This window comes from Opisthocomus hoazin, chromosome 6, assembly GCF_030867145.1.
Source record: "Opisthocomus hoazin isolate bOpiHoa1 chromosome 6, bOpiHoa1.hap1, whole genome shotgun sequence".
Lineage (NCBI taxonomy): Eukaryota > Metazoa > Chordata > Aves > Opisthocomiformes > Opisthocomidae > Opisthocomus > Opisthocomus hoazin.
Genome location: NC_134419.1, coordinates 30,512,882 through 30,536,482, shown reverse-complemented (window position 1 = coordinate 30,536,482; position 23,601 = coordinate 30,512,882). Strand labels below are relative to the sequence as shown.

At 55.5% G+C, this 23,601-nt stretch overlaps 1 protein-coding gene across 2 annotated transcripts in view; it reads left to right on the top strand.

Annotated features, from left to right (window-relative positions):
- Positions 1-23,601, top strand: part of PBX1 (PBX homeobox 1) — a 130,774-nt gene that overhangs the window by 47,190 nt on the left and 59,983 nt on the right. The window lies entirely within an intron of this gene.

The window sequence follows — 23,601 nt, the reverse complement described above, 5'->3', positions numbered from 1 at the left end:
GTTTATCTTCCTGGGTTGTCCTTCCAAGAGCCGACGAGGTGCGAGTGTTACCTCCAGGCCTCCTTCCAGACTTGTGCTTGCAACAAGGTAAACCTTTCTGCAAAGCTTCTGCAGTCAGTGGGGCTGACACGGCTCCAGAGCTCCCCTCCATCAATAACCCGGATGGGCCGATGCCTCCTTATGGAAAAGATGCGTGGTGGAGGCTGGGTAGCTTGCTGTGGACCCGGGAAGGACAGCTGTTGAAGGACATGTCCGTGTGGCGCAGGGCAAGGCTGTCATGGCCTGCGGTGAGGAGGACAGAAAGCCTGGTTGAAGGCTGCCACCCCCTTTGGTTCAGGGAGCAGAGCGCTGTGATTTCATGCCTTCCGAGCTCCCTCCATCTTTGGTCTTCTGGGCACCCTGGTGCCCCTGCTCCATGCCAACCCTGGACCACGCTTTGGGCTCTCAGTTGCCACTTGAGATGCTGCAAGACCATCCTCAGCTTGACTACCTCCAGGCAGAGGCAGCAACGCAGGCATAGCATGAATTTTCAACGCGCAGGTCTTCTCTGTCCCACCAGCAAACTCAGTGCTGACTGGTGGCTCGGACTTTGTGATGGCCTCCCTGCTCCTCAGACATCTCGTGGGACATCTTGCAGGCCGCGGGTTGGAGCAGGGCATAGGCTGGGCAGCTTATAGCAAGGCCATCTCCTCCCCCCCCCAGCCTCTTGTGTTTCGTTCTCCCATTGCTGCTTCCACTTCTGATGCATTCGGGAGCGTCTGGGGGGGGGGGGGGAGGGGGAAGTTGACAAAAGAAATGAATTATGCATAAGGAATTAATTTCCTTGATGAATAGGGACTTAGAAGCTCAATTGCCATTCGCTTTTAAGGGATGCTTGGGGGAGCAGGGGGGAGGGAATAAAAGCAGAGGGTGGAGTGGAGGGTGAACGGCAGAGCCTGGAAGCGTTCCTGGCCTTTGAGTGGACTTTGGGAAACAGCCCTGGGTCATTTAAACCAAATGATGGGTCCCACGTTCCCATCGACGTGTGGGGTGCTTTGCTGGGGTGGAAACCAGGGTGGTGAGGATGCAGCAGGTGTGGGAGTGCATCTCTTGGTGAGCACCATCCTCTGCTCAGAGTCGGAGGAGAGAAGGTCCGGATGAGGATTTGGCTGTTTTAATAGGTGGGGAAACTGAGGCAGGTGCGTACATGCGAGTTGTGCAGCTCGGGTACAGGCCGGGGGCCCTCCGATACGGGAGTAGCGCTCGGGGCGTTTCTGCTCCAGAAGTTTGCTTTTTTCCCCTCGTGTGCCCTTCCCTCCTGCACACTGCTGCGTCCTGGGAGCAGAGCCAACAACTGGGAGCACTAAAAGCACTGGAGCGAAGATGCTGTAAAGAGCCTTCTGGAAACTTTGCCCAGCCAGAAAAACTTGCCCCCAAACCCAAGCAGAAAATTCGGATTCCTGTTGGGAGGAGAGCATCTGCCAGCCCAAGCGATGTACCTGGCATCGAGCTGTGAGCCCGTGTGCTGTGTGTCGGTGCGTGTGGGAAGAAGGCTCTTCCCTTATCGGAGGGATGGGGCAGGGCAGGGTCTTGGAGGGAAGTAGAAGCGTGCTTGTGGTGCCAGTTGCTCTTGGGTTGAGAAGTATTTCATCCCGCAGAGCATCAGAGGTGTTGAAGGAAAGTCTGACCTGGCTGTTGCACTGACTGGTGAATTGGAGAAGCGGTGGGTAGAGCGAGGCATGACGGGGAGCCATGCTGGGCCCCGAGCTCAGCCCCGACGTCAGGCAGAATTGATGCTGGGCAGGTCAGTTCAGTGGCCCTGGCTTCCCCGAGATCTGGTTTCTCGAAGCCCACGTGGCTCTTCCTGAGCCACTGCAAGTGATGGCTGCTTCTCCAGCCCTCCTGTCACCTGTGCAGCTCGGAGCAGCCCTGCAATAACAAAGAGCCTCGTCCTCCTGAAGGTACTCTTCAGGTGAGGGACTAGGAGCTGGGGGAGGAGGGTGCTGGAAGTGGTTTTGGAGATGGGGCAGAGGCCGTGCCGTGCCGGGGCCGAGCTGGGCTGCCAAGCCCCGGCTCCTTGCTGGTGGGCAGCAGTCCTGCAACCATCCTCTCGCGTTTTAGACACAGTGGAAGACCTCAGCATCGCCTGATGGTCCTGCAGGCCCAGATTTTGTAGGGGAAGCAGGCTGGGACCATCCTGTCTGGCATCAAAACTGGTGAGCTGATGTAGATGGATAGTTTTCTCCTAGAGCGTGCAGTTTTCCTGCCCTTAGCGACTTGCGTATTGCCCTTTAAGCGTTGCTGTCTTGGTGGGACTGACATACCTGAGCACTCATGGGCTTGGGATGAGGGTCTGCAAGTGAGCAAAGTAAGGTGTCGCTGGCTGCCTGGGTATTTCCAGAATCGCAGAAGCCGGTGAGTGTTGGCAGAAGTTGTGCCAGGGCTGTGGTGCTGGGTTTGTGAAGCACCGTGGTGCGCCGGGAGCCCGTCTGTGCCCGCACACGTGCCCCTGTGCCTGCGCATCAGCCGCGTGGCACACCGGAGCTTGGTCCTCTGCAGCCTGTTCACTGGCGTGGTGAGCTGGGGGTCTGTGCAATGCTTGTCTCGCCCTGCTCCCCCCTTCCCTGTGCTGTCTGGGGGAGGGTGAGGTGCACCCCTGACAAAGACAGCGTCCCCAAAACACCCACCCTGGGAGCAACCGTGCCGAGTTTCGGATCGTGCCGGCTGGCTGGAAGGAGTTGGCAGGAGTTCCTCCTGCGGTGGAAGGGCACCGAAGGAGTGCGAGTGCCGGGGAAGGGTGGTTTAGTCATGGGAAGGGCGGTTTAATCGCTGCTTTTCTGTGCCATTCCCTTCTTGGCCACCCTCCCCTTTCCCGAGCAGAGGGGATCCGCGGGCGGGGGGCTTTGGAAGCTGTCGCTTTGCGTTGCACGGCTGGGGAAAGGTCTCTACCTGCCTTATTTTGTCCCTTTTGCTGTCAGGGCTGACAGTGCTCATGTTTATTTCATCCGGCGTGGCGGCTGTCTCGTTTCCCTATCCTCCGATGTCATTAGCGCGCCGAGAGCGGGCCCTGCAGTGCTCAGCCTAATGAATTCCGCTGTGGCTCTTCTCTCCCCACCTCGTTACCAAAGCTCAAGGTGTCAAATTAAACCCGGCCGGTGAAAGGAGAGAGAGAACAAGGCGCAAGAGGAGGAGGGGAGGGGGAGGATGTGTGTTGTAGGGGTTCCTCTGGTGCTAGGGTTTCCCCTTTTCCCAGCTATTTTTCAGTTTAAGCTGTTTCCTTTGCCGCTGGGGGTTTCTCTTTGAGGCTGGACATGTTGTCGCACCGGAGGTTGGTGGCTTTGTCTGTGGCCCTGGGTCCTCTTCTGTTGGGGCAGGAGGAGGGATGTCCACTTTTTTTGTCCCCGCTGCAGAGCACATCTCGGCATCCTCTGCCCCTGCTCAGTCTTGTCCACGCTGTGTGGCTGCGTGGGAGACAGCAGTGGGTGTGAAAGTGCCGTTTTAAAAACCCAGTGGCTGTTCCTCAGCTCCTACTCTACCTCCTGGGTTGTGCCCTCAAGCCGGAATGCGTTTTGCAGGTGGTTTGAAGTGAAAGCTGCCATCCCCCATCTCGGGGAGCTGGTGAATTTGGAGCGAGCTGCCGGCCGTCGTGAGAGCTGGGGCACCAAAAGCCACGCCGATGGTCCCCTGCCATCTCCACGGCCATGCTCTTCTGGGCCACGTTTCACTTTTCTGCAGTTTTTCTCACCCCTGGTGTGCCCAGCCCCTGACGTGGGGGTTGCCCGGGCAGTCCAGCCCTCGGAGGTGGCTGGACCGTGGCAGGACACCCGGAGTGACAGGAGCCAGTCCCCAGCACCTCCCCTGCCCCATCTGTCTTAGCTCTCATTGATTTAAAATAGTTTTGTGATATGGTTACCTCATCCTGGATGGGCTTTTTCGTTAGGTCGGCTGTTTCAGCTGTGGTGAGCATCTTGATGTGGGATTAGTGCCACGGTGGAGTGTGCGTTGGCGGTGGGGAGGGAGAGCCCCCTCTGCCGCTGACTGTTCTCACTGTCCCCCCGAACTGGGGTGACTGGAGGCTGTGCCGAACCCCCGAGAGGTGCCTGGGATCTGCTGGGGACAAAGGAGCAGAGCAGGAGCCAGGGCGGCTGGGAACCAGCCTTTCTAGGATGCTGGGAAGCCGGAGCCCTTTTGCACCTCAGGTTTGACATCTTGGAGCTGCTGGTGGGTGCTGCCGGGAGCATTTGGCCTGGGGAGCACCAGCCTGGGTGACAGAGTGGCCCTGGGGTCCCTCCGGTGACCTCCTGTCCTGCCGCCCACACTGGGTGTGAAGCCGTCACGGTCTGTGGCGTTCGTTTTGGCTTTGCCGTGTTTGCTGGGAGGGGAACGCATGGCGAGGAGTGGGGACATGGGACAGGGCTCCCCCGTCTACGTGGGATGGAGCAGCATCGCTGCCGGCCTGGGGAACCTGGGCCTTGGTCCCCCAGCCTGGGAAGCAGAGCAGGGGCCCCAGACCTGCTCCACCACCCACACCGGCAAATTTTGGGTGAAAGGAAGAGGATTCAGAGGAGGGAGAAGCCAGACGTGGCCATCCTTTCCTCCTTGCAGCTCGCTGGGGCCGTTGGAGAGGACCTGCTGAGGCTGTGGAGCCGTGGCCTGGAGCTGTGGCTTGCGGCGGTGGCTCTGAGCCCTGTGCGGGCAAGCGGGACACAGCCGGGAGGTGAGGAGCGATTTCACGTGCAATTGGAACCGCAGAGGGAGAGCGGAGGGAGGCACGATTTAATCACCTCGGCTGGCCCTGGGCCAAGACCACCAAGCTTCAGACACCTCTCCGTCGCAAGAGATGCCGGGGGAGTATTAATTGGCATAATTCATAAGCCACTTGGTGGTGTGTTGTCCATGCAGTGTCCCGGTGCTCTGGGCTGGGGGGGGATTTTGGGGAGCTTTGTGGTTTTTCCGGAAAGCAGGTGAAAGCCACTGGCCTGCGTTGCTCCCGAGGCCATGGTGTGGTGCTGGGGGTTGGTGGAAGTGCCCCCCCAAACTGCCTGCCAGCAGAAGAGGAAGGCTCCTGGTGTATCGGCCACATCCTTGGCGTGTTGGCACAGGGGCTGAACGGGTGTTTCGAGCCCAGCCCAAATGCCCCGCTAGCATCTTGAGAAGGACTTGGGACCAGAGGTGCTGTGGAGGCAGGACAAGCCTCTGCGGCAGCACTGGGCTTGCCAGCTGCCGTGTTTTGCGTGGGCCTCGGTGGAGTAGTACGCTGGACCAGTATGGCACTAAAGGTCTGAAGAGGAGTTAAGCGATGTGAAAGCTTGCTGAAGGGGCAGTCTGTGATAAAGCAGAAATGTTTTCCCTGCGCTGTCCTGAAAAAAGGCAAGAGAAAAGAAAAGAGAGCATTGCCTCTGAGATGCCTCTCTGGTTCAAGACTCAGCCTGCTAGAAGAACGAACGACTCCCTGTGCAACGAAAAGGAGTGAGCGTGGCCTGAAATGGTCTCAGTGTGAGTATCAGCCTGGTACATGGAGATATTGTCGCTTTTCCTGACCACGGGAGGCACTGGAAGGCAGCCAAGTCATCTTGGTTTGAGTGGTTCATGTCGTGTCCTCTCAGTTGGCTGGGAATAGCATGACTGTCTCCTCCACCTCTGAAGACCAGGGAGATGGAAGGCTCGTGTGACCTGAACAGTCTCATTTATTGGGAAGGCATGACGGTGCTGCATGGCAAGTACCTGTGCGATGCGGGTATCTCCAGGGGTTTCGGGGCGGCTGGGTTGGGCCAGGCTGGGCTGCCCTCGTTGCCAAAGCCTGGTGGCAGCTGCCAGGGGAAGGAGCAACAGGGGACAAGTCAAGAGAGAAGTGCCCCTTCTCTGACGTCCTTCCACACCCCAGCAGCGGGGAGCGATAGACTCGGTGATGTTCAGCAGAAGTTCCCTCACCAGCTGGGTGGCTTTTGTTCTGCTCTGTGCGACGGCTTCTTGTGTGGCAGGGGACAGGTCTCCCTGCACCGTGCCTTGGTTTCCCCGTCTGGGCAGAGACGCTGGTACACGTTTGCTCCCGCTGTAGAGTGCAGTGGAGTCAAGTTCATCCAAGCGCTTTGAAGTCTTCTGATGAAGAGTGCTGGAGAAGGACAGAGACTTATTAATTGTTGTTGAGAATACCTGTCAGTCCCACGTGAGGAGCTGCTAGCTGCATTTCTGCTGTCTGCTCTCTCTAGGAGAAGGTAGTGACAGTACTGAGACAATGAGAGCGGGGCTGTCATTCTTATGGAAATCGGTCCTGCAGGCTGCAAACCTCCAGGTTTATAGGAGCAGCGTATCCAGGTTGTGATGGGAGATGAGGCTCTGGTGCATCGCTGTGGAGGTCTGGCCAGCCTTGGCTTTCAGGCGCTGGCGGAGCCTATTTGGTCGGTGGTGGCCTTCCTCTGCTGGGAAGGAGCTGCTAGCTGGGTTTTGGGTGCTTGGTGTTCCGGTTGACCCTAGCCCATCGGAGACTGAAGGCGCAGGTCAGTTGGCAGTAACGAGGAGTTGTCATTGCGTCTGCAAAACTGATGGCTCTTTGGGGTGATGGAGTTGTGCCTGACGCGTACCCGGCCTCAGTTACCTGATAAGCCTCTCCAGAGAACTAAAACAGGTTTCTCTGCGGCTGTTAGACCGGTGCTGGAGCAGTGATGAACCTCTCGGCTGTCTCATGCTCTGATTTGATTCACACGTGTCCGTCCTGGTCAGGCGGTGGGGTGAGAGTCGCGGATGCAGAGCTCGCTGGGCGCTGGTGTCCGTGTTTGTGATGCTGCCCCGGGAGCCTGTCCCTTACGGCTTGGGGAAGGAAGTGTAGACTCGTCTTGGAGGGCCACGGAGGAGGGAATTGCTGGGGGACAGAAAGCTTGCTTCCATCAAGCCAGCTCATTGTCACCTCTGTGCTTTCAACTTGTTGTAGCACTGCTTGTCTCGTAGGGTTTGACCCTTCTGATGGGGTGGTTTGTCTTGCTCAACGTGTAGTGGCCCAGAGTGAATTTGGTGCTGGGAACCAACAGTCCAGTTGCAGATGTGTCTCGTAGTTTTGAAGCAGGGAGATCTCCACGCTCCGAGCTTGAGGAGGACAGCGACAGCAGGAGTACTCCCTGGTGACAGATCTTGGTGGCACAACACGGTGTCCCCGGCAGTGGAGGCCATGGAGAACCAGCTGACCTCAAATGTCGTGTGTGTGTGAGCACTGACCCTGCGACCAGAGCCTGGACCGTGCCCCTGCCGCTGCTGAAACTCCTCTTTCTTCCCCGGGTGCTGCCGTGCCGCCGTGCATCCCCATCCACCGCTCCAGACGGGCTGCGAGGCGCCCTTCTGCCGTGGGCCGGGACCTCCCACCCTCATCTCCTCACTTGGTGACAGGCGAGAGCCTCGAGAGCCGTCTCCTTTCCCCAGCCCTGCCCTGCGCTCTCCCAGCCCTGCCGTGACACCGAACATCTTTCTCGCGGAATGATTTGGCAGTGCCGGGCCTGGCTTTCTCGCCAGTGTGGCAACAGCCACGGCTCCCAGCTTGTTAGACTGAAAGAATGTGCCGTTTTAATTAATGATATGTAAATATCCTTGAATGGGCCGCATTTGCATATTAAGAGAGATTTGCGGAATCTGCGGAGTAATATATTTTAATTAAGGATTAATTAAAAATAATGGGAATTTCATTTCGCCTGGCAGAATCCGTTTAGATCTTCGCACGCGTCTGCTCGGGAGCCCGGTCGGCGTGTGCGGTCGGTGCCGTGGTCCGCGGCTGGGGCCGGCCACCGGTGCCGCTCCTCTGCCAACCGGGTCCCGAAACCACCGGCAAAGCCGCGTGGCCGGTCCCCTCGGCCGCACGGCCCGGCTGCGCGTTCCTGGGCCGTTTTTTGATATTCTTTATGGCAAAATAAGCAAATGGCTGTGAGACACGGAACACTAGTTGTGTTGGCAATTATGTTAATAGCATGCTATTAGGCTATGATTCTATATGAGCAATTGGGGAGAAGAAATGCCTTACTGAGAGAGAATGATACAACAGACGTCTGTCTTATTGATATAGCTCCAGAGGAGCTTTCTGCGTAATTACACTCGGCCACTTTTCCGAGGTGGGGAAGAGGCTGCGGCCACGGGATGGAGGGGAGAGTGGCCCCCCGCACCGGAGGCAGGGATGCTCTGGGATGCCCTCCTGATGCTCCCGGGAGGGATTCGGTACCCGGCCGCGACGGGCTGAGTGTCCAAGCGTCCTGCCGGCTCCTTGGTGGTCTTGTGGAAGGGACGTGTCCTGCGCCGGTGGCCGAAGGGCCGCTGTAGAGCTCTGGGGACCTCAGCAGAACCCTGGGGCTCGGTGGCTGGACCCCAAGGCTTGCTTGCTTGAACCGTGCTGACAGAGAGCATCAGCAGCGAGTCTCGTGGCTGCTTTGGGAAAGTTGGCTTGGGTGGATCACACCAAGCAGAGAGACAAGTGGCTCTGGTGGGACTGGGAAGGGGCAGGGGGCCTCTTGAGGGGGTGAGCTGGGTGGCGGGCAGGAGGGGAGAGCAGGGGAGGAGCAAGGAAGCCGGCCCCTCCATCCCGCCTGCCTTTTCCCGGTGCTAAGCTGGCTGCAGCATATCAAATGCAAATGGAGAAAATGCAGTTTGTGGTAAGTGTCCGCTAATAAATAACCTCCAAGTCTTCTCCCTATCAGGCAGTGACATCCTGCATTTCTCTTCCCCGCCACACCAGCCCAAGACATTTAATGATGTGGTGCTCCTTACGGGATGCGCCGCCCATGCTAAATATCTCCAGCCTTTACAAAATGGTGGGCAGGGAGCCCAGCCGGGCTCCGGCAGCCCCGCTCCTCTCCCCGGCAGCCCCATCCCCGGCGCCGGGCGCGGACCCCTCTGCCGTGCTCGCCCGCGGTCGCTGGAGGATTTCATTAACTGCGCGAAGTAAAAAATAATCAATTTCAGATGTTCCCAGTGTTTGTGGTAATGGTCTCTCTAACCATTCTGATTAGCCGAGTGAAATGGGATTTTTCTTTTAAATTACAGCGCGTTGACATTAAATATAGGCAAACTTTGTGTGCGCGGGGGGGAGGGGACAGGCTTTGTACATTCGTCCTTGTTCCTCTCCCTCCCTGTCTGTCGCTCGCCTCACCTTTCCATCGCCCCCTCCCCAGCTGCGCCAAAATCTCCAGCGACTTCTCTCCACTGCCCACCAGGCTGGGTGTTGGTTCCCCCCCCCCACCCCGGCCTTTGTGAAATGTTTCCTGGGGTTTCGGCCTGGTGGGGGGTGCATTTTTCCCTATTATATATATATTTTTTTTTTCCTTTTTTTTTTTTTTCCCCTGTTTTTCACGGCATGTTGGGCTGGGACCAGTGTCACCACCAGGCTGGGCTTCCCCCCCCTGCACCCTCCTGGCTTCTTCCCTCCACCCTCCCGCCCGTGCGGTTCCGCTTCGGTTTGGCCGCTCTCCCTGTTTGCTTGGCGGTTTCCTCTCAGCGTCCCGAGCGGCGCAGTCCGCAGTGAAATCGATAGCGAGAGCCGTGGCCGTGGGGAGCAGGCTGGGCTCCTTCCTCCTCCGGCTCCCTTCCCTCCCCGCTCCCCTTCGCTTTCCCCAGGCTGAATTTTTTAGACTCCGAACAAGCCCGCAGCAGCCATTATTATTTATTTTTTTTCCCCGTTTTTATTTATTTTTCATGCATTTCCCCCCCTACCTTCCTTTATTCCCCCTCTTGCCGGCGTGTGGCGGTGGCTGCGGGCGGGCGCCGGCACGGCACAGCCCAGCCCGGGCTTTGGACTTCTCCTTTTGATGAGCTGTCATCCCCCGGCCCCGCGCGGGGATTTGATCAGAGCGCTCTCTCGACCCCGTGGAAGACATTAAACACCCTCCCAGACCCTTTTCTCTGTCTCCATCTCTGAACCTTTCACTCTCCTTTAATGAGAATTTCTCCTAATTATTTCAGTGGCTGCAGCACAGGGACTGCAGTGTAGTTAGATCTTGATACCAGGACGTGACTGTTATGCTGATAAAGGCAAAAGATCAATAATTTAGGCCCTAGCGTTAATGGCAGAGCTGAGAGCTTAAGTGTCTGTATTCAGGTTCAGTCCTGAAGGTTCCTGGAGTATTAATGATTTCCAGAGGAATTCCCCCCCTCCCCGCCTTCTCCTTTCCTTGTGCTGCTGTTGCTTTTTCCCCAAGTCCTGTCTTTTTTTAAAAACCCTCTTTCCTTGTTTTTAAAGACCCTCTTTCCTTGTTTTTAAAAACCGTCTTTCCTTATTTTTTATTTTATTTTTGGATTTTTTGTTTCATTAATTGCCTACTCTGCAGCCGTTCTGCTTTGCTTCCGTGTTGCCCCTGAATTGCCCTTACAGAATTTATCTGGGGATGCGGTGGTGCATTAGAAAGCAAAGGGAGGGAGGAGAACCCAAAGGGGTGAAAAGCCTTGGGAAAAAAAACCCAACATTTTCTTTCTGCTTTGCTTTGGAGACTGCAGGATGGGCCCCGGCGAGGAGCGTGGCCGCATCTGGGCGATGGCGTGGGTCGGGTCGCCTTCTGCGGGAGCTGGCGTCTCCATCTGCGACGGAGGTGCGGGTGGGGTTACCCTCAGCCCCGTGGCCATGCCCCGGTCACCCACGCCGTCCCTCCTGCCCCTGTGCCCACGGGTGCCTGCGCAGGGAAACGCTGCTGTGCTGTTTTCTTGTCCCTGTTTCCATATACACCTGGCAAGCCCTCAGCACAGCCCCTCACCTCGGTGCCCTCGCAGACCCATTTTTGCTGCAGAAACTCACGTCCCTGCCCGTTCGTGTTGGCTGCTGGCATAGGGAGGGATGTGTGCTGCATGTCCTGCGCGGAGGATGCGCCAGCATCATGATCCCTAGCTGCTTCCCTGTTCTTCTCCTTTGGGAAAGGTCCGGGCACCGCTTGGTGCGGGGCTGGGTTTGGCCTGGGGATGCTGGGCTGGTTCGGGGTGGGATGGGGGAATAGGAGACGCGTCTGCTGGGGATCCCGGTGCTCTGTGCTTCTTTCTGCGCAGCCCTGTGATCCATCTGTCTGCTTGCTTGCTGGGTTTCCTCCCGGAGGCCGGCACATCTGAGCCGATCCGTGGCTGTCCGGGAAGCATTTGGACGCCCAGGGTGGAAAGGGGGAAGTCTGAGAGAAGAGACAGGGGTGGGAAGCATTAACCAGTTTTCTAGGGAGTCAATAAGCACTTTCCTCCTTGGGATTTTTTTTTTCTTCCAAGCCTGTTGGTACTTGAGGATTCAGGAAATACTGAGTTGATTTGAAAGAAGATGACAAATGATGAAGGGAAATTGGGGGATAAAGACTATTATTTAGCCAGGAGGAGCCCTGGCTGGGAAACACTGCGATACGCGTTAGCTGGTTAATGGGAATTTTGCCTGGGTTCTCTCTGTCTGGATTAGGGGAGGGAGGCTGGGGGTGAGTGGATTTTGTGGCTTTTTGGTCCGTTTGGCGCCGTGGACTGTCCTTCGCTGCAAAGGCAGTGGGAAGGATTTCTTCGGAGTTGCAGAGCATCCGTTTCCTCCGGTGCTCCAGGTCTCTCCTGAGGATCGTTGCCCCTCCGGCTGGGCGCTGAGCTCACTGGTCCTCTGCTGCCATCCCCGCTCCCCGATCTGGGCTGACGTGATGCGGGCAGGAACTGGCAGAGCGCTATCTGTCCCTAGCAGTGACAGGAAGCCACGTGGTGTGTCCCGAGGGCCACCAACCAGACCCCGCGAAGGAGTTGGAAATACTGATCTGTAGATTCTAAGGGTGTCTTAAGCGATGGGGGAGACCTTGCTCTGGAGGCTTGCTCTTTCTTGAGGGATCAGCGTTGCTGTGCTTCCTTTTCTGATACCAAATGCTGCGAGTCTCATTTCTCCCAAGACTCCTGGTGCTGTGGAGGAGAAAATGACCAAAACTGTGAGTATCCCACTGAAACGGAAGCTTGGCAGTACAGCAAGTACCAGCGAGCTCTTCCTTCCAGCTGCAGAGACGAGATATCTTCTGGTTTCTTCCCCTTCTCTTTGCTAGCTCACGGGGACGGCGTGCTCCTTCGCATGCCTGCGCCTTTGCTGGGCTTGGGCAGGCAGAGCAGGCTGGGGCTTGGGAAGCAGTCCTGGAGCTCCACGGTCCAGCTGGCTCCTCCTCGCCAGCTCGCCTTGGCAGGGCTAGCCCTGGTATAAATTAGTTTGAACTTATTGTAGTCACTGAAGTAGAGAAATATAGCTGAGGACATGCAGGGAAAACATCTGGGCAGTGCAAAAGGGCTTGTTGGCTTTTATGTGATGGCATTATTTGGGCCTGGGAGCGAACAGCCTTGAAAGCCGATTCTTTTCAAAGAATAAACAGGTGTTTCAGTGCTGCCTAGTTCCACACTATTTACAAAAATACACGTTTGTGTATGCGTATATCTGTATATGCACACTCATAGTCGCATATATAGGAGTGCGAAAGTGGAATGATGGGAGTCTGAGCTGTTGGCCTGGCAGGTGGAGGCTGTTGTAGAGATGCTCCAGGGCGTAAAGGAACCCTGTGGTTACATTTCTTCATGCAAAGTAGGGACCACGTGTCCTGATCCCAAATCCTTCCTTTGATTGTTGAAAAAACGGAGACCAACCTTGCTGGAACCGTGGCCACATGGGACCCAGGGCCAGTTCCCTGGCATGGCAGCTGGTCGGCTCCTCTTATTCAGGCAAAAAACTTGAGCACTGTCTTTGAGGTCACTTTGGCTTTCCTTCAAGTTGCTTTTCGTAGTGGGTCTCCATTTATTCTTCTGGGCAGGAGGTACAACAGCCACCTGGTGTTCCTACCTGAGTGGCTCCTGGTTGCAGGTTTACACCCAGGTGTTTGGGTGCCGAATTCAGTTGACTTCAGTAGGATCTTCCTTATCCAAGGCTACCCCAAGGCACGGGATTGATTTGCCGGGCTCAGTTAGGAGGTTGATTTCTGGATGGATGAAGGTTGATGTCTGGCCTTAGGCTGTGTGTGTGTTGAGTATTTGCAGAGCTTGTCTCAGCAAGCTTCAGAGAGGAGGGGACTTTAAGGACACATATGAGTAGCTGTAAGTTTTTTCTGGCCACCGAACTGGTGGTGAAGTAGGGAAGGAGTCCCCAAAGCTCTGCTGATATGTGTTGCGGGTAGCTCTGGGGAACAGGTATTTGTATCTGAAATGTTAATGGAGAGACCGGATTGAATCGTGCGTGCTGTCGGGGGAGTGGTAAAAGCCATTTACAAAAGAAGCCAAGAGAAGATCAGTAGCAACACACACAAACCCTAAAAATCCCAGTGTGACGCCTGAATAATCGCCCATTTGTCTGGGGAAAGAGATTAATCCAGCCAGGGTTCAGTTTAACAGGATTATTGAACATGGGGGGGGGGGGGGGGGGGCAGGGGGAGGGAAGGCTCTGCGATTTTCCATACAACTTCAGACCACGGATCTTTGCCAATGGCCCCGGCAGGATGGGGAAGCTTCAGGGGCTGGGATGGCTTTGCTAGGTGTCAACGGGTGAGCTGTGCTGGGACAGCTGGGATCATGGAGGTCTGGCCCGGTCCTTCTCTCCATTGCCCTTCTCTGGCCAGTATGGTTAGGTGAGGAGCTCTTTGGGGTAGACACCATGCCTGATGGTACGTCCTCCTTGCGGGGAGCTGAAGTTGGAAATTTGGCAGGTTTTAACCCTACCACAAAGAAGTATTTATTTCATCCAAGCAACAGCGCGAAGTCTGACTGTGTCTCCAAGGTCAGGTCGGTTGTGTCCGTTGCGGTGCTGCTGGAAACATCTGTCTTTGGAGAAGTCAAGACAGAGATGTGGGAGGAATTATTGGGAGGGACATAGAGCCTCGTCAGCCTCTGGTGGAGGGTGAGGAAAAGACTTCTGGCGGGGCTGGGTTTGGTACCAGGGGAGAGTCCTGCCTCCTGAAACAACTGATGCGGATGAAAACCCTTTCATTGGCGTCATACCCCCGAACGTCTTTGGGTGCAAGATGGTTTCTGTCCTTGTGGCCACTCTCCTCTTGTAGGCTCCTTTCTAGGCATTAGGCATTAGTCTGTTTGCTTCTGAAAGCAGCTTTTTGTCCTTAAAAACAAGGAGATGCATAGATGGGAGATGCAGGAGAAGGGAGACAGCGCTGCTGCCTCTACAACGTCCCCACAAAGCAGATCACACAAAATGAAGTGAAAGGAGAAATGTTTTTATGGCACTGTCTGCATTTATGTGGAGCTAGATGGGAGCCTGTGTGTGTTTCTACGGCTCTTTGTGCGTGCTTTATGATATAAAGCAACTGGAACGTCTCTGTGGTGTTCCCAGAGAGCTGCAGATGTGTTGTCAGATACTGTAACTTCTTTTAAGTCTACCTTGTGCGTAGGGTAGCTTGCGTATTTTGGTGATCAGAAAAAGGAGGCGGCAAATAAAAGTGGGAGGAAAAACGAAGGGGGCAGCTCTGGCTGTCCCGGTGTGCAGCTCCCTCCCTGCCCTCGCCTGCCTTGGCTCTCCAGGTGAGGATTTGTTAGTCTTTTGGTGGGACCTGTCTATTCTGGAAGAGGGAGAGCTGTGTTGGAGCTCCCCTCGTCCTTCTGGGTGGTGGTGAGCGTGTTTGGGGAGGGTTTGGGGCAATCAAAACGCTCAGCGTTCACATGAACACCATGGCACGATTTCGTAAAGGCAACGTTTTCATGTTTTGCCGTTGCCATTCATCTTAACCCACACATGATAACGTAAAAAGCCTTTTTCAGGCCAGATTTGCTTCCCGTTTTCCCACCCCGAGATGTCCCCACTCTCCATGCCCCGGCCTCCCTTGCCCCTCTCTGCTGCTTCTGCCAGCTCCATTTGTTCAGCGGTGCAGGCAAGGAGCCAGGGGCCGCGGATGGAGAGCAGACGCAGCAGCCTGCATCCATACCTGTGTTTTGCTGGGGAAATTTCCTCACGTGCAGCCTGTGCACCTCCAAAACCCCCTTGAGGGGTGCAGGCTATTGACGAGCAAATCTGTCCAAACAGTTGAAGCTGGGAGCTGGCTGCAGGTGTTAGCCCGGAACCGCGTTTGCTTTGGAAGGAGATATGTGCGATGGGTCCTTTCCTTCCCCTCTACACTGCCCTAGTGAGGCCCCATCTGGAGTCCTGCATCCAATTCTGGCCTCCCCAGTTCAAGAAAGATGAGGAGCTACTGGAGAGAGTCCAGCGGAGGGCTGCAAGGATGGTGAGGGGACTGGAGCATCTCTCCTACGAGGAAAGGCTGAGGGAGCTGGGCTTGTTCAGCCTGGAGAAGAGAAGGCTGCGAGGGGACCTAATAAATGCTTATAAACATCTGCAGGGTGGGTGTCAGGAGGACGGGGCCAGACTCTTTTCAGTGGTGCCCAGTGACAGGACAAGGGGCAACGGGCACAAACTGAAGCAGAGGAAGTTCCATCTGAACATGAGGAAGAACTTCTTCCCTCTGAGGGTGACGGAGCACTGGAACAGGCTGCCCAGGGAGGTTGTGGAGTCTCCTTCTCTGGAGATATTCAAGCCCCGCCTGGACAAGGTCCTGTGCAGCCTGCTGTAGGTGACCCTGCTTCGGCAGGGGGTTGGACTGGGTGACCCACAGAGGTCCCTTCCAACCCCAAACATTCTGTGATTCTGTGACTCACCAGCACATCTGCTCTCCTGTCCCTGCAAGGCAAGCCGTATGGACCAGGCAGGCCGTTTTCTGAGCGAGATCTGGCTTTTGGTACCAGACTGAGAATCCCCCGTCTTTAGGAGACTGCTCTGCAGCTCCCCCCGGGAAAAGCACCGCTGTTACTCTCATTTAGTAGGGATACAGAGGTGGAAGGTGCAAGCAGGAGAGAGCTGAGGAGTCCTGGAAGATCGAGGAGTCTTCCAGCACAGATGTCTTCTATCCACCTCTGTCACGTCGAGTGGTTCGTCGTAGCTGCAGATACTCAGCGGAGCCTGTTCTCCAGGGCCAGTACTGCCCAGTGTAGACTGGGAGCCTTTCGCTGCTGATCTGTGGGGATGGCAGAAGGCTGCACCACCTCCTTCCTAACGTCTGGTCCTTCTGAAGTCATTTAAAGAGTAGATGAACTCCCGCAGGCTCTGTGGGAGGGTGGGGTCGGGGCTCTGCTTGTCCGTCGCTTCCCCACGCCGGGGCTGTGCTGAGCCCGGGATGAATGATTGGGACTCAACAAAGTGTTTAAACACCAGAATTGAAATTAATGTCCCCTCATTGCTGGTGAGGCTGCCAATACATTACAGCAAGCACCTTCCCAAAGTGAAATGAATGTTTGTTTATCCTCATGAAATATACATCAAAACATGTTGGTGGGAGAGGCCGCTAACGAGGGAATGGGCCGGCTCTCCGTTAGTTCCTGGCTGGGAGTGGACACTGCTCCTCTGCTCTTTTCTTTCCTCTTCTGGGCTTTATTTTTGCAGCCTGACCCGTCCACAGCTGTGTATCCAAAAGCATTAATATGGCTTTAATGAAAACTCCAGTTGATCTGTCCAAAGATATTGATGAGTGGTCCTCGATCGTATTAATCTTCCTGTTGCGGGAGGAAATGAAGGCGGTGAGCGGGGCCGGCGGGTGCCGCTGGAAGAGGAGGCTGAGCCGGGAGCGGGGACGGTCACCGCCGCCTTGCCCTGCCTCCGGGGTTGCGCCTGCTCCGGGCTTGGGGTGATTTTTCCAATTTTTCGGTCCTCTTTGAAACCGGACACAAAGTGGCCACCCCTTGGCTGGAGTGCGTGCTGCAATTCCAGGCCCGTATTTAACATTCAAATCATTAAGTTTCCGCCAATAAATCCATTACTGTTAATTATATTGAAGGGGCTAACGATCCGTCGACAATATTCCGCCATTGATTTCCGTTGGCGTCGAATGGCTGTGATCAGTCCACGGCGGGACGCGCTGCGGGGGGTTCTCCCCCTCCTCTGCAGCTTTCGCGGCGGCGCGATGCCCCTGCCATCGCCTGCTCCCCGAGCGCCGGCTGCTCCGCGATAGGAACACGCTACACTTCTTTATGGCTTATGGCAAACTGCCTTGATTACTTCTACTGTTGTACCCATTATGTGAATTAAATATGTATTCAGTTGCATGCTGCTTGCGTTGTTATTGCAGGGTGACATATGGTAGTGACTCAATTAGAATGAAACTAGCATTAGATAACCCTTCTGATTACATGCATCCCAGCCCGCTCGGCAGCCTGGCTGCTGCCGCCGCTTTGCCTGAGCTCCCGTTATCGGCGGGCCGCGGGTTTCATGAGCCGCTATCGTCTCCAGAGGTGGACTTGAGGCGGGAGCATGGCAAGAAGAGGGTGTGCGGGGTGGGTGCTGTCGTGCTGCCCATGGCCGAGCTGGCCCCGTGGCCTCGTGTGGGAGGGATGCTTGCAGGGATGCAGGGAAGCTTGCAGGGATGCTTGCAGGGATGCAGGGATGCTCACAGGGATACCCGCAGCAACGCAGGCATGCAAGGATGCTCGCATGGGTGCAGGGATGCTCTCAGGAATGCTCGCAGCAATGCAGCGATGCGTTGCTTGCGTGCCGGGCCTCCGCCATGGCTTTCCATCACAACCCTCTTTACCTTTCCTCACCTTTACCTTTCCACTGGGGTTTTTCAGAGCCCAGAAGTGCCTGAGCCCCTGGGCCATCAACCGAATCCCAGCCAGGCGTGCTTTGACAGGTAGCTCTGCGGCAGCACAGCCCCTTGCAAGCAGCCGTCCGCACCGGGGTGAAGCTCGTGGTGTTCGAGGACGTCCTCGAAGCAGCAGCAAAAAGGGTGTAAGTTTGGTTTGGTCCTGGTTCTGGTAAGCAGCACCAAGCTTTCTGTAAAGGAAAGGGATCAAATGGCCGCTGATTTTGTTTTCCTGCCGCCTCTTTCTCCATGTGAATGTGAGAAATGTCTTGATGGGAACTGGGCATTTCTGCCTCTGCCAGGGGCGGCGGTGGGCTGCTTTGGCACTGCTGCGCTGCGGTGCGCTCGCTGGCTGCTCCCCGGGGCTCTCAGCCTGGGGTGCTGGGGGGACTGGGAAAGCTGGAGGAATTTCTGCTTCCTCAGTTCCATTCTGCCCTGCAAAAAAACTGCCTGAGTCTCTCGTTTCTGGGATTTCCATGCCCCCACACACCGCTGCTTCTGTCGTTTCTCTGCTGCGGGCGTGAGCAGAAGATGCCGCTGGTCCTGCGAGCAAGTCTCCAGCTGTGGATTTTGGCAGCAGCAAACCTGGAAGGTTTGGCTGTTCCACACAGCAGGCAAGCTTGCTGTGTCTGTCCACAGGGCATTGCATCTCCTCAGAGTTCAGGGAGTAAATAAAACAAGTCGGGAGCCCTCCCTCCCCGCTCCCAAACCCACTCCTTCTACTTTATAGCTTTGTGAACTGTTTGTCAGCAAATCCTGATGCAAAAGTAAATAGGAAGTGGATTAATTATATAAACATGATTGGGTTCCAGAATCAAATCTCAGCCTGTGAACTGTTTGCAAATGTTTGTCTCCCAGGGCTTCTCTCCGGTCACGCTGTGATCGGTCCTGGCACCCAGTTTCTCCTCTGGTGTTGGGCACAGGGAGGGTTTTTTTATAAACTGAATACCGATGGCAATCAAAGAGTAAATAACACACTTCCTGGTGACAGGGCTTAGCTAAATACAAATTTTATCTGGGTACCTATATAGCTATTGAGGGGGATATTTATGAACGGAAAATAACACAGCTCAACAAAAAGAATCCATTTGTGTGTGTGTTTTCACGTCAGAGCTCGGAGTTTGGTTTGTGCCTTTCATTGCTCCTTAATTCTCTGTGTTGCTCTTGCACGTTCGCCTTGCAAGCGTGCCGGTGTAGAGGGGTGTGTGTGTGTGTACAGGGGGGCCTGCGTGCGTATTATGCTGTCAGACCTCTGCGGGAAGCTTTATTCTTGCTTTGGCAAGTGGGAAGTTTCTTTTCGCGGTGGAATAAAGGCCTTTCCCGGCAGAGGACTGGGAGTCGGTGGCAAAGGTAGCTGCTTCTGGAGTCCTAAACCTTTCGCCCATTCCAGCTGGGAGCTCAGATCCCGTCAGCATCCTTCCTGGCTCGGGGTTTTCCGAGCGGCGCCGGGGGCTTTGCAGCAAAGCCCAGCTTGTGGAGCAGGGCACAGGCAGGGTCCAGCCAGCGATCCTGAACGTCGGTGTGTGCCGCGTGAGCCACCCCTCTCCGTGGCAATCCCGGGACGGTGTTTGGCTGCAGGTGATGTCCGTCTCTGCCCAAGTTCTCCAGGTCTTGGATGCTCAGCAGAGCTCGGTGTTGGCGTTGCTCAGGGGTCCCTCCTGCAGCTGTGATGCTCTGCCTTGCAAGGAGTCAGAGCACGCAGTGAATTTTCCAGACTCGAAGCCTTTCTCGTTGTTCAGTGTGTTTTCCTCCCGAAGCAGAGTTCACAGGGTGAGCTGGGGGGATGGCGTGGGGCTCTCGGAGCAGGATCCATCCCTTTATTGCTTGCCTTGCTATCGCTGGTGTTGCTTTCGGCTAGGAAACCGTCTGCTCATACAAATGACTGACAGCAGCCAGCGTCAGCCCTTGGCAGGTGTGTAAACAAAGGAGGGAACCGATTTCTGCTCGCTTTTTTTTTTTTTCTTTTCTTTTTTTCCTTTTTATTTTTTACTTAAAGGAGCTGTTTCAAGTACGCATGTGTGGTGGCGTAGCCCCATGCCACGTCCCCATCCGGGGTGGCGGTGGCCCTGTCTGGTGTGAAGCTGGAGGGTCTCAGCTTGGTTTCAGAGCCGCTTGACACAAAGGGACCGAGGGAGCAAATAACTGGGGGGCTGTGCGGACAGTTACCGGCTCCCCGTGTTTCCTGAGTCCTCCAAACCTCTCCCCTCTGAGCATCCCCGCGTGGCCTCCTCGTCTTTCGGCCGTGGGCGAGCGTGTCCCTGCTGCTTTCTGTAAGCTGCCTGCCGAGCACAGCCCCCACGTCCGCAGGGCTGTCAAGGGCTCTGTCGCTCTTGGATTGATTGGAAAAGTTCTGGTGCATGTGTTTCTTTGTTGGTTTTCTTTTTTTTTCCCCAATGAAAAACACCACCTGAGCAGGTCTCTGTGTGTGAGCCTGCGTGGCTCGGACGGAAGGCAGGCGAGCTTGCAGGCAGTGACTTCAGCACCAACGTAGTCCTGTCAAAAAAAAAAACAATACTGAAAAAAGTGGATTTTTTTCTGCTCGATTTTCACTATCTAAAGTGCCAGGCACTACTTAAGATGTTTATTATTATTACTATTCTTTTCTGGTGATACTGGTTTGGGTGCGCTTCCCCTTCGCCCACCCCGACGCTGGGTGCTGGGGTGCAGCGGGGAGCGGGCAAACCCCGGAGCTGCGACCGCGGGCCTGGTTTCGGCTCCAGGGAATCTCGCAGGAGTGAAAGGGGGTGGAAAACCCCGTGAGGCTGCTAAGCCACGTGCCGGAGTGGATTATTTAAGTGGATTAGTGATTTCTGACCGGGGGCTGGTGTGCAACAGATGGGGTTTTGCCTGCCGCTGCTGCAGGGTCCGTGGGGGTGATGGTGGGTGACGGCGGGTTGAATCCTCCATCTCCGGGAGCTGCAGCCCCTCTCCCCCTCACTGCCCGGCCTCCGCTCCCCCAAAGAGCCTCTGCAAGCGCTGCCCAACCCATGGCTGCCCTGCCGTGCCTGCACTCATCCAGGGTACGGGTCCCCTGCCTCCCGCTCCCCTAAGCCACCATGTCCCTGGGGCGAGAGGGACAGCGGGCAGCGAGAGGGCTGGGGGCAGCAGGCAGCCCCTTCCTCGGCATCGTCCCCAGCTCCGAGGGTCTCCCAGCCCTGCGTTCGTGTGGGAAGGAAACTCCCGCCAGTCTTTTTCTGCACGTTACACGCCTGCACTTTTTTTTCCCCCCCCTTTCTCTCTCGCTCATCTTTTTTTTCCCTTCCTTTCCCTTCCTAAAAAAAAATAAAAAAATAAAATAAAATAAACCCCCAGCAGAAAGCAAGCTGTGATACTGTCGGGCCTGGCGTTGATGTTATTTATTTTCCTCAGTTGCTGCTCTGGAAGCCCGGAGTTGACAGAGCGGTTTTGTAGAATAGAAACATTATAGACTGTTACTGTCAGAGTGTTAAATGTGATGGATAGAGAAATACAGGGGAGGGAGGGGACTTTACACTAGCCATGTCTGCCAGCGAGGGTGCTCATGGGAGAATAAACCATCCGCATATAAGAAATGAATGAGGTAATGTGGCGGGAGGTAATGGACTCTTGCAACAGAGATGCGCCTTGCCGGCTGGACTTAACCCTCGCTGCTCCGCTGGTGGGATGGGGCGGGATGGGGGGCCCGGGGCCCCGAGATCCGGCGGGTTCGGGGCTGGGATGCTGAGGTGCGGTGGGAAGAGCCGGGTTGTCCCCGGGAAGTGATGGGAGCGCTGTCCGGCTCCCTCCAGCACCCTCTCTCCTGCGCAACTGGGCTTGCCACAAGCCCAGGATGGAGCGTCTTCATGGTGGGCACCAACAGATTTATTCATCGCTCGTTAGCAAAGGGGCTTGTGCTGCTCAGGAGATGCAAAGGGATGCAGCTGTCGGCACAGAGCAGCCCGATGGCTCGCTCGGGGTGGCACCAGGTTTGGGGTCCTCCTGAGGTCTTGGAGGCTCAGCTGGCAAGGTGAGGAGCGCAGGGCAGGAGAAGAGCTGGCCCTCGACCTGGCCTTTCTCTTTGGTCAGTGGCGGAGGTGCTGGGAAGCCGAGGGGCTTCGCCTTCCTTCGTGGCTGGTTGTGCAAGGCAATGAGGTGGGGTCCATAATTGAAACCCCATGGGTATGGTGCTGGGTTTGTGTTTCACACATAGTTTCTCCTGTCTGGAGGGATGGGTTGGGTGGGGAGAAGCTATGGCAGTAGGTGCCCCTCCAGCTCTGTGGTTATGCCTGGAGAGGGCAGGCTGTGTGCATCTCTGACCTCTTCTGCTGGTTCACATCAATGGCCTTTCCAGTCATCCACTTAACTGTCAAATTGTATTTTGAAGGCTAATGAGCGTTTGGTGCTCGTTTCCATCCCTCCTCCTTACAGAGTCTCTCCGTTGCTCCCCCATGAAGAGACCCCCTGGGCAGCATTATCTCCTGCCTGCAGAACCACAGAGCAGTTTGGGTTGGAGAAGGGACCTTCAAAGATCATCTGATCCATCCCACTGCCAAAGGCAGGGACACCTTTCACGAGATCCAGCTGCTCAGAGCGCCTTGAACGCTTCCAGCGACGGGGCATCCACAACTGCTCTGCATAACCTCTTCCAGTGTCTCACCGCCCTCATCACGGAACATCTCGTCCTTATGTCTGGTCTAAATCTACCCTGGTTTAGTTCAGAACCATTACCCCCTGTCCTAGCACTACAGGCCCATGGTCAAAAGTCTCTCTCCGTCTTTCTTAGGATGATGGTGGGCTTGCAGGGGGTGAGAAGCCTCAGGGCGGGGGGCAGCCCTGGCAGCTCTCACCGCCCCTTCCCTTCACGCTTCGCTGGGCGTCCGGCCTGACTGCGCAAACTTTGCCGTAGTCAGTGTGTGTGAGTAATTAAATTACTTCCTTGTGCATTTTACCCTCGCTGACTTTCACCCACCATCTTATCTCCAGCTCATGGAGCTTCATTCGCATGTCCTTGGAGGAGCATCTCAGCTTTCGCGAGCCCTTGCTGACCCCCGTTGCTCATGTTCTCCTGAAACCCACTGCTGCTCATGCTCTTCTCCTGGAAATAACCTTAGTAAGCAGCAGCGGGCAAACCTACGCCCATGGCCTTGTTGAGAAAGCCATGAATTTCTATTCTCTTTCACCTCTTAACCAACCTTTAGTCCTTGCCTTTGCTGGGAGAAGAGTTCAATTTGTCAACTGATGCAACTTTGGGGACTCCAAGCAACGCCAGGTGTGCTTCGTGCCTTCTGTTGCTGGGTGTGCAGCAGCGGTAATAGATCAGCAAGGTACGTTTGCTGCTTCCTTACGGGCACTGCTAGTTAATCTCGGTGGTATCGTGTCCATCTCGAGGCTTTATCCTGTCTATTTATCATCTTAGCCGGTACTGAAGTGAGACTCACAAGTCGGTGAATCTGTGGCTCATCTCACTCCATTTTTTAAAAATAGGGTATGACACTTTGTGTCCTCTGGTGTAATGAGAGATTGAGCCGCTAATGAAAATATGCAATCATTTTATTTCTGAGTCCCTGCAGAACTCTTAGGCAGGTATTATCTGGTCCTGGTGACTCCTCATTTTTCATTTTCCAAACGTACTTTAACATCACTACTTCTGACGTCTTAATCTCTGATTGAGCCTCATCTTTGCCACCTGAAAGGTGGTCCACGGTCAGGGATTGCGTGGTGTTGGGTTGCTGAAGGCTGAGGACCGGTTTCGCCTGTGTCGTTGCGTCCCAGGGCCACGGCCGTTTGCAGTGACTCCTCCAGGGCTCAGCCCTGCGTGGGTGATGCCAAGGTCCAGGCTTGCTGTAGGACTAGTGACAAAATGCATCCTCATCTTGGTCTGTGAGCTCCCAGCTACTTAATAATTGCAACTGATGGAAGCAGCATCCATTTGTGGAATGGATGAGTTGAGTTTCCTTGTGTTTGCGTGCTGCTTCTTTGGGGTCTGGGTCAGGTTTCTTCGGGATTCAGCGAGAAACTCCAAAACGTTTCTGTCCAGGAGGCATCTGGGTGCTCTGGCTCCAGCCGCTGAACCTGGGGACGCTGGTGCCGGACCTGCCCT